Source organism: Dipodomys spectabilis, unplaced genomic scaffold (genome assembly GCF_019054845.1).
Source record: "Dipodomys spectabilis isolate Male_0828 unplaced genomic scaffold, ASM1905484v1 ptg000641l, whole genome shotgun sequence".
NCBI lineage: Eukaryota > Metazoa > Chordata > Mammalia > Rodentia > Heteromyidae > Dipodomys > Dipodomys spectabilis.
Genome location: NW_024871318.1, coordinates 76,226 through 86,679, shown reverse-complemented (window position 1 = coordinate 86,679; position 10,454 = coordinate 76,226). Strand labels below are relative to the sequence as shown.

Genomic DNA, 10,454 nt, shown 5'->3' with positions numbered 1-10,454 from the left:
AATTTTCAATAACATGATATTGCTTAAATCATTTTTGCTTATGCTTGAGACTATATAACTCAATTTAGTGAAGCCTTTTACAAGGCTATATGTATTTAGTTTATTTTACTCTGATTGCTTTTTCCAAAGCCTGTGTGTCTAATTTTCCTTGGTTTCTTTCAGTCTCATGTAGTTCAGATTTCAAACTGAAGAATAAATTGAAAGACGCAACCAAAAAAATAGAGTTCCTCTCATCTGATGATGCCTCTACAAGAATGAGGAAAGAGTTCATCCTGCTAAGGACCTATGATAGGTTATCAAAAAGAGAATTCATTCTTCTAGGTCTTCCCTTTCTTTGCAATTTAACTTAAATAATGAAAAACACAATATACTGCTTAGTTACTTTTAGGCTTTATCAATTTTGAACATTTTCATATGGACCTTAGCTCAGTCTACAATTCCTTCATTATTCTGACCCTGATAGTTTAGCACTATCAAGACATAAGATAAGCAGTTTCATTTACAGCATGAGAAGTTATCCACCTGGCTTCCTTGGAAGCACAGCATAGTCAATAGATAACGTTACTTCTGGTGGCTCACTACATGTATTGATTTCTGTAATACATAGCACATTCTGTTTAGTATTAAAAATAACTGCTGGCTAAACTCAAAGTTCATTAGTAATTTATGTTAAGAATTTCACAAGTTTTATGTCTCTTAGTACTTAAGAAAATATTTGCTATGATGCTAATGTTATTACCATTTTAGAGTTGAGAACAATTGTAATTAAAGTCACTAAGTGCATGGCCCAAAGACACACAGTGAGGAAGGAAATGAGTCAAAGTTTCCAAAAGCCTTTCAGCAATACAAAAACGGTAGGTGAAATATCTCCATTCTCTTACACTCTCAATTCAATATTCATATTGTCCAATAAATAATAGCATAGCAATTATTGCCCATGGTAATTGTTTTCTGTCACATTTTGTCTTCAACACAGATTGTGTTGTGACATTGGGTTATCGTGCACAGAGCTGAGCTTATAAATTGAGGTCCAAAGAGAGGCAAATTTCTTCTGTCCCACAGTTCCAGTATTCTTTTAAAAAAGTACTAAAACTTTTAAATACTATCACTTACTCTTTTTTAAGAATCTCAACATGAAATAAATTCACATATAATCACTCCAAAATGCTTTAAAAGTAGGAAATGATAAAACAGTCCCCCCGTGAACTAAATTTTTTTCTACTTTTAAAGTTATTCTGAAAGCATTGTGATGGTTGGTCACACGTGTAATCCTGTTTACTCTGCATATCTACTCAGGACCCTGAGAATTATGGATAAGAGTTGGAAGCCAATCAGGCTAAAAAATTCCTAAGATTATTTTTCCAAAATTTAAATAAACTAGCAAAGGTCCAGGAATGGAGATGTAGCTCATATAGTAGCTCACCAATCTAGAGAGAAAAGGCTTAGCGAGACCATGAAGCCCTGAGTTAAAACTCTGAGCACACCAACATGCAGGCATGCACACACACACACACACACACACACACACACACACACACACACACTCACACACTTACTCAAAATATCTATGGGTCAGTCTTCTCCATTAATTTCTTTGTGTGTGTGTGTGTGTGTGTGTGTGTGTGTGTGTGTGTGTGTATGTGTGTGTTTTAATTGTGAAAATACTGTACAGAGGAGTTACAATTACATGGGCAAGATAATGAGCACATTTCTTATCAAGTATTGTAGCCTCCTCCTTTGTTTCCCCTTCCCATCCCTTCCCAGCCTCCCCCTGCCCCCCACCCAATCCTCCCCCCCATTAATTTCTTTGTTAACAATATTATATGGGTAAAATAAAATAAACTCTTCCATCTCAGAACATTTTCTAATGTTTTTTATTGTAAAAGTACTGTACAGAGGGGTTAAAGTTACATGAGCAAAGTCATGAGTGCATTTCTTTTCAAGCATTGTTACCTCCTCCTTTGTTTTTCCCCCCACCATCACTTCCCCTCCACCTCCACATGTACACTTCTCATCCCCACACCCCCACACCCCCCAACATGTTGTCTTGTGCATCTCATTGTTACAATGGCTCAACTTTTATCTCTATTTAAGCATTTTGATTTTTCCCTTTCCTTCCCCAAATTAGAGAAGTGTATTTTCAGGATGTAGGTGCACCAACATCAAATCCAGTGAAAACAGGGCTTATACTGTGTGGGAGGACCAAATAAAAAACAAAAAAAATCACATTGTACATTATAAATATGTTAGAAACAACAGTAAGAAAGAATTAAAAAAAACACTTCTGTCCTTATCTTGGGGTTCATTTAGCTTAACATCATCTTATTTAGTAATATGCATATAGCTTTTGATCTTTTCTGCTTATCCCAGTTTTCTGCTTATAATATTTATTGCAAGTAAGGGATACCTTACATATATATACATTCCAATCTATATTTATATTTATGTATATAAATATACATATATACAAATATATATATACATATATATGTATGTGTAGATAGATAGATAGATAGAAAGATAGATAGATAGATAGGAAAATACATACACACACACACACACACACACACACACACACACACAAAATTTTCTTGATTCATTCATTTTCTGAGGGGCATCGGGTTTGGTTCCCTATCTTAGCTATGGTAAATAATGCTGCAATAAACATAGCTGTGCTGGTAGTTATAGTATGGTCTTGTTTGATCATTTGGATGAATGCCCAAAAGTGGGATTGCTGGGTCATAGGGGAGCTCTATGTGGAATCTTTTGAGGAACCGCCGTACTTCTTTCCAAGTGCTTGAACAAGTTTTCACTCCCACCAAGAATGGAGTAGGGTTCCCTTCTGTCCACATACCCTCCAGCATCTGTTGTTGTAAAAATGTGGAAATCTTCATGAATTTGCATGTCATCCTTGCGTAGGGGTCATGCTAATTCTCTCTGTATTTTTCCAATTTTAGTGTATGTGTTGCCAAACTGAGCACGGAACATTTTTTATACATAAAGTGGAATTGATTTTCCTAAACTAGAAAATTCAACAAAAATAAGTTCAAAAGACTTGTCGTGAAATTTTAGAACCATATATTTCTTATGTAAGCACACATTTAAGAATAAAGTCAAGTTAGATATGTCAAAAACAAAATAATTCCAGATATCTGTTGTTCAAGAGATGTGTAACAGTAGAAATTCAATTATTCTATACATGGCACCTGTCATAATGAGCACTGTAGCAAGTCCTAAGGTTTGTTAAAAATTTTATTGTTTTAAATACGTTTAATTTTGGGAATTTGCTTATATTTGCCAAAATTAAGACTGTTCGGCAGGTCATAAAACTTTTCCATAAAGTATTTAAGATTTATGGTAGCAGACATATACTACTAAGTATGTACATTTCAGAGTTTATAGAAACTTTACTATGAGAAGTTACAAAGTCTGTGTAAAGAAACAGAGAGAAGAGTTAAGATTTTAACTACACAGTTTCTGTTAAAACTTGAGGGCTTCTTTTATATGTTAGTGAGAAACAAATGATGATATAAGCCATATACAAATGATGAGATGAGCCATAAAGAAAGAGTAACCTTAGTGGGTAACTTTAAAGGCTACCCGTAGCCTACAAAACTCTTGTGAAATCATAATCTTAGCCAGTTTTAAATGTACAGGAATATGAGTAAATAGTAAAATCTAATATGTAGAACACTTCAAAAACTGGAAACACTGGTGTTTGGTTTTTATTTTATTAAACATTAATAATTAATTATTGGTTTTCTTTATTTGTAGCATTGTTTTCCTTTTTGTAATGGAATACAACTTTTCATAACTCATAATCAGAAGGTACTTTGAGAATGTTACTGGGATGTCCACACCATTTTTTATTGATACATGTGAATATACAAAGAGAAAAATTAAGAACAAAATATTGATTTAAAATTTTCTCAAGTAGAAATCTGAATCAGAAGTGTTGATAAATGTATACACTTAAAATCTTAGTCCTAGGCTGAAGCAGTGTCTTTACAGAATTGAGGCTACAAATGTGATAGCTGTGTTTTGTTTAGTTTTTTGGTTTGGTTTTTGTTTTTGTGGGGCTTGAACTCTGGAGCCTGAGTGCTGTCCCTCCGCTTTTCAGCTCAAAGATGGTGCTACCACTTGAGCCACAGCACCACTTTTGTCTTTTTCTTCTTCTATGGTGCTGAGGAATCAAACCCAGGACCTCATGCATGCAAGGCAAACACTCTACCACTGAGCCCCGTTACCAGCTTCTGAAAGACTATGTTTTAAGAAATCATCTAAACAACATTTGCTTTCTGGTTTGGGTTATATAATGAAATATATGAATATCTTTTTACATTTTTGTCATTTTCATACTTCTTTATATTGTGAAAATACTGCACAGAGGAGTAACAATTACATGGGTAAGATAATGAGCACATTACCTTTGTTTCCCCTTCCCATCCCTTCGTATCCTCCCCACCGTCCCCCCAACCAAAGTTGTAAAGTTCTTTTTTCGACATAAAGACTTGTACATCTCATTGTTGAAATGGGTCCTCCTGTATCTCTGTTTTAACGATTTGTTTTTTCCCTTCTCCACATACATCAACTTCATATATAGTGAAAACAGGGGTTATACCATGGCGGAGGGACATACAAAGCAATAAAAACATAATTTTATAAATATGTTAGAATCCATCACATGAAAGATCTCTCTCTCTCTCTTTTTTGTCAGTCGTGGGACTTGAGCTCTAGGCCTGGCAGCTGTCCCTGAGCAATTCAGCTCAAGGCTCATGCTCTACCACTTGAGCCATAGCTCCACTTGTAGTTTTCTGGTTTTTTTTTTTTTTTTTTTGTAATTAAGTGATTACAAAATTTGCCAGTTTTCACAGTATTTTGGGATGATGATGCTCATTTAAAGTCACAAACTCATTGTAGCTTTCCTGGAGCAAATTGTCTATCACGGTCTGTAACATATAATGGTGTACACATATACACCATACATGTGATCAGCAGCATGGGGTTATTTAATAGTGGTTCGACCAGAGGAGTGGAAGTTCTTTGTTTCTTCTTTTCTTAAGTCCTTCTGCGTGGGTGATCTGCAGGCAGCCTCCTTTTTCTCTGGGACTCCAGCAGCCCCTGCTGCGCTGCTTGCCACCAGTAAGCACTGGAGGTGGAGTCTTCGTGCTTCTCTGTTCTGAAATTCTTTTTCTCTCTTTCTTTTTTGTTATTTTCCACCTCCTGTATTTCTCTGGGTGTTCATCTTTTTGTTTTTGTCGGTCTCTTGGGGAGGTTAAGCTTAGGAACTATAACTCTCTTTTTGGTTGGGGAGAGCTGTGGGGTTTCCCTACTGCCCTGTTGCCATCTTGGTCCCCCCTCCCATTTTCATACTTCTAAATTTATACTAACTTCAGCCACTTTATCCTTTGCAAAGTCATGAAATAGCTCTGAGAATTTGCTTCTGTGAAGATTGTCTTTGGATTTATTTCTTCTGCTCCCTATCCATTCCCTATTCTCCAGTTAGAATAATTTCAAATAGTAAAAATGGAAAAAGAGAAAAAAGTCATGGTGAAAAAACAGAAGTAGAAAATTCACTGGATTTTTCTGACTACTTCAACCAACGTGAACTATTGGGGAATACGTACACCTCATTCCCACTGGTACTCAAAGTCTCTAGTTAGGCAATTCTGATGAAGACAAGGAACTAGATGGAAAAGTGAGGAATGGTATCATTTGCTAGAAAAAAATAGAGAAGTGTTCAAGCAAATTTCTTCATTGGGCTGTTGAAAATAATTGGCTTACTACAGTGCAGAGACTACTTTCCAAAAAGGCCACTCATGTGAATACTAGGGATGATGATGAGTATAGCTCTCTTCATCCAGATGCCTACAGTAGATACTTAGACATAGTGCTTATATGTGGAATAATACCAGAGTGGCTTCTTTCTTACTGCATCATGATGCAGATACCAATGCCCAAACTAAAGAAGTCTTGACAACCTTGCATCTTGCTGCTGGGAATAGAAATAACAAAGGTACGCTGGATCTGCTTCTATTGAAATATTATATCAAACCAGGTCAAGAACAACTTGGAAGAAGCTGCATTTGATATTGCCAAAAGGTTAAGTATGTATCACCTCTTTGAAGTTGTGGAAGGCTGCAAAAATTTTTCTCCTAAGTCATAATGGTTTGGTTAAGTTTCTTAAATTTCAAAAATGCCTATCCATTTTTGTGTCCATACAAAATATTTTCACAATACAAAGCCACATTAATATCTTACTTTAAATATTCATGGATTCCATGCTATTCTTCCAAGTGAATTGCCTAACTTCGATGTCAAAATGTATTCAAGATTTGTTTGTATACATCTATAATGATTTCTGCAGAGTTTGTGATTTTTATAATCAGAAATAATTTTAACTTAGCTGTTGAAATGAGTAATACAGAAACTAAAGATATTTCTGTTGCTTGTCTGAAAAAGGATATTTTAAAGTAATCTGTATTCTGTTTGTATAATATCCATAATCTATTTCATTCTCTCCTAGATATAATACTTTTAATTCTACATTGTTTCATAATATATAGGTTCATTAATAAATGTGTCATTTCAGATAGCATTCGATATAGAAATAGTTTAAGATTCTTTTTTTTCCCCTAGGTCCTTATAGTATTTTATTTCTTTGGGATAAATTGAAAATGTTATCTAATTTCAAAAGTTTTGTAAAGGTTTTGCTATGTAAAGGCCTTTCTAAGGTGATGATTTAATACACTGATGTCAAACTAACTTTCAATTCAATGAATTACATGTATCGTTACAACTGTATTTTTGTAATCAATTTTTAATAACTGTTTTTCATTTCTTGCATCTGAAGAATGAAAAATATGGAATACTGCACAAATTTTCATATCATCCTTGTGCAAGTGCCGTGTTAAACTTTGTATTGCAATTAGGGTAGATGTGCTGTTGAAGCATGTAGTATCCTCTAAATTTAAGTAGTTAATGATGCAATCTTTATACAGGCATATATCCTTGGTTGACTATTTGTAACTAGGAAAACTTATTGTTCCTAAAAATGCTATTGATATTACTTCTCTAAAATTCTGTGTATATTGGAAAAAAACTTATATTGTTTGTTCGATTGCTCACATTTGCAATTTTTTTGTCAATGAGTATTTTAAGTCTTTTTCATTTTAGATTTCATCATACTTTGAAGAATTTAAAGCTAGGTCCAAAGGTGATGGCTTTTCAAGTACTTATTTATCAGCTGAGTTAGCTTTGTGGAGCTAAGGATTCAAAGTAAGCCTTGCTTAAGAGCTACTTCTAAACTTCTGCAGCTTAAAAATTCCTATATGAGATCTTATTGGCACAAATGTCTACCTGACCCTTTACCTGTCTTCCATTTAGGAACAGACGAACCAGAATATCTTACCCTGACAGCATAGATTTTCTTACTGGAACAAAACTAATCTTAATTACAAGGGATCATAGAGACAGGAACAGTTTAGATAGAAATGTTTAGACTAGAAGGTATTTTATCAAAATATAATTGGTTATTATACCTAATATTTCAAAAGTATCTAAAGCCAAGAAGGTGAAAAAATTGTTCATATGCATGATTAACTAATGTCCTGGCCAGTCTACCATCCAACCAGGCAGGAGTTTACACTACTGCATTTCTATCACCAAATATTTTCAGAGTTACAAGAGAAGTCTATATGTCTCTCCTCGATATTAGGCCTTAAATTGTTAATGTTTTAATCAAAGTGTTTCCTCTTGCCACTAGGCTGTAAATCTTCAAATGGTAAAGCTTTAGGTCCAACTCTACCAAACACTGAGGTAGAGATAATGAAATAATACATTAAATACTTTAAATAATTTGATACTCTAACCACAACAGAATATTGCAAAACGTGTGCCTTTTTCTTATATATAGTTATACATTTTATATTTATATGTGCTGATATTTTAGTTCACACAGTGAAACTTACTAGAATTAATTGATAATTTGACAAATAAATAGGTATTTATTCCAATAAATGGAATTGGAATATAAATAATTAGGTTTAGAATACATATTAGAATATAAAAATATCAATGCAATATCTTTGGTATAAACTTGTGATACATTCTAATGTTCTTGGTCTTCTGAATTCACATTGCAAAAAAAAAATAGTTTTCCTCTAATCTATAAGGGATTTTACGCTGCTACTCTGTTTATTGTTTTAACTCACTGGTCCCAAACTGATTTTCTCCATATTTCTGAAGCATTCCTAATGATTATACATAAATTTTGCTGATATGATGTCTACAAGGTATTATTCTTCTGCAGGAACCAAGGGTCCTAGGATCCCAGGTCCCAGTTATCCGCATCATCAGATAACAAGGGCAAGATTTCTCACCTAGGCCCATGCAACATGCCAACAGAAAGTAATTGAAAATCCATCTCAATTTCTCATTTCCTATAGTATTTCAGGACCGCAGCAGTAAGCAATTGTGAAATGCAAGACAACTTAAAATGAAAGATGAGATCACAATATCTGAGAGAAAGTACAGTAATTACAACTTTAAATTTACAGATGCCCAGCCCATATGAGTGAACAAGATCACAAATGTCACAAAATTATTTTTAATACCCCTCTCCTAATGATTACTGAAAGATTTCAGTCCAGTATAAGTAGGCCTAAAAATTGTTCTGGGAACGATAGATCCATAATTGGTCTACCAAGGCTAGGAAAACTTTACTTACAGGTCAATTATAATTCAGAAAAACATTAATTGAGAAGATCCTTAATGCTTCAAACTACTGGTACTACAGTAAATCTTGGTTCTGTAGTTTAAAAATGCTATCATTCTCAAGGCAATGATAACCTACCTTTAATCTCCTGAAAATATATTCTTTTTCAAAACTTTTTAAAATCACATTCACCAAAATAACATTTGACAAGTAAATGATACTTAGTGACATTACAAGTTTTACAAGTGTAGGGAGCAAGTTACAATAGAGTTGAATTATTTACCCAGCACTAAAGCCAAACACGTTCAACCATTCATTAAAGTGTAGAAATAGTACCCCCCAATATTTGTTTTGTTCAGTAGGTGCCTTCCAGAAATGTGTTAAATAGATCAGCCTCCCATAATTCAAACCCAAACACTAGCTAATAAAGTAAATTTCATCACTTAATAAGGTACATTTTAAAAAGTTACAAATAGTTGCCTTATCATATGTTGTTTTATGTTTTCCCTATCTGTCTAACATAGTATGAAATAAGACTTTAAATCTTGAATATGGGTACTCATCAGAGATGTGACAAATATAAAATCTGTCTTCTATTTCAATCAAATTCCTCTATAATAGTAAATTTTAGTTTTCTTCCTTTTCCAAAACTTATAGGTAGTAGAAAATATTATCCCATGTCAAATAAAATAATCACAAAACTTTGTACAAATCCATTCATAAAAACTGGTAGCTAGGAATATATTCTGAGCCATTTTTAAACTTTCTTGTTGACTAAAGATTAATCTTCCAAATGAATGAGAATATTATCACATCTCCAGTCTTGCAAATTGTTATTGCAGATGAATGAAATATGGAAATATAAGCTGACATACGTTCAAGTATATGCAGGATTGAAACTCCATGGAATGTATGTAAACTTTTCAAAGTATTAACAGATAGTTTAACAGAATGACTATCAGGAAGTTGAAACCAGAAAGGAATAATAGTAAAAACATAGAATGAATGAAAAATGGAACAAGGGGCAAGTACACCTAGAATACTCAATGTACACATGTGACAAAACAAGTGGTAAATCTGAAATAAATCTTGGAGAAGGGGTTGGTTGAGAATGATAGAAGGAGTCACCCTGACCCAGGAGCATTGGAAAATTAGATAGACATATTTATTGTAATACACTTGCACAACATTTTGAAATTCAGTTAAAAACATAACAAAAAACAAAAACACACAAAAATCACAAGCAAACAGCAACCTCTAGATAGAATAAATATGACCTCTCAAAATTTTAAATATTTAATGAAGGGTAGTCTTGGGAAAAGCAAACAAAACTGTTCAAAGAGGGAAGTTTGGGGTAGCAGAGAATTTTGAACAGATTTAAATAGATTGTCTAAGGTTATAAATCACCTGCATCTGCTGCAAATATTTTCTTTTCTGAGTTCTCTTTCTCTGCACTGGATACTCCAGTCCTAAGCCACACTTGATAGCTTGTGAAGATAGATTGGAAGAAACAAGATCAAGAACCCATTACAATACTGGAGACAGAACACTCCTCTATATTTTCTCTCATCTCTCTTCACTACTCTTTCATCATTCTTTTAAGTCAAGTGATTTTGAATTATATCTTTCCTTTTTGTTCTGGCAAAGTAATTAGTCAAACTAATTCAATAAATTTTATTTACCATTTTTTTCTATCATGCTGTTATCTTGTCCAAGAGAGTGCATTAAACTTTACCCT

General features: G+C 33.7%; 1 non-coding gene and 1 pseudogene across 1 annotated transcript; both read right to left on the bottom strand.

Moving 5' to 3' along the window:
- Nucleotides 1-2,874: 2,874 nt before the first annotated feature.
- Nucleotides 2,875-2,981, bottom strand: LOC122101219. Its single transcript, XR_006146340.1, has one exon. It is a non-coding gene; the product is annotated as a U6 spliceosomal RNA (small nuclear RNA).
- Nucleotides 2,982-6,857: 3,876 nt separating this feature from the next.
- On the bottom strand, nucleotides 6,858-6,954 carry LOC122101222 (annotated as a pseudogene).
- Nucleotides 6,955-10,454: the final 3,500 nt, after the last annotated feature.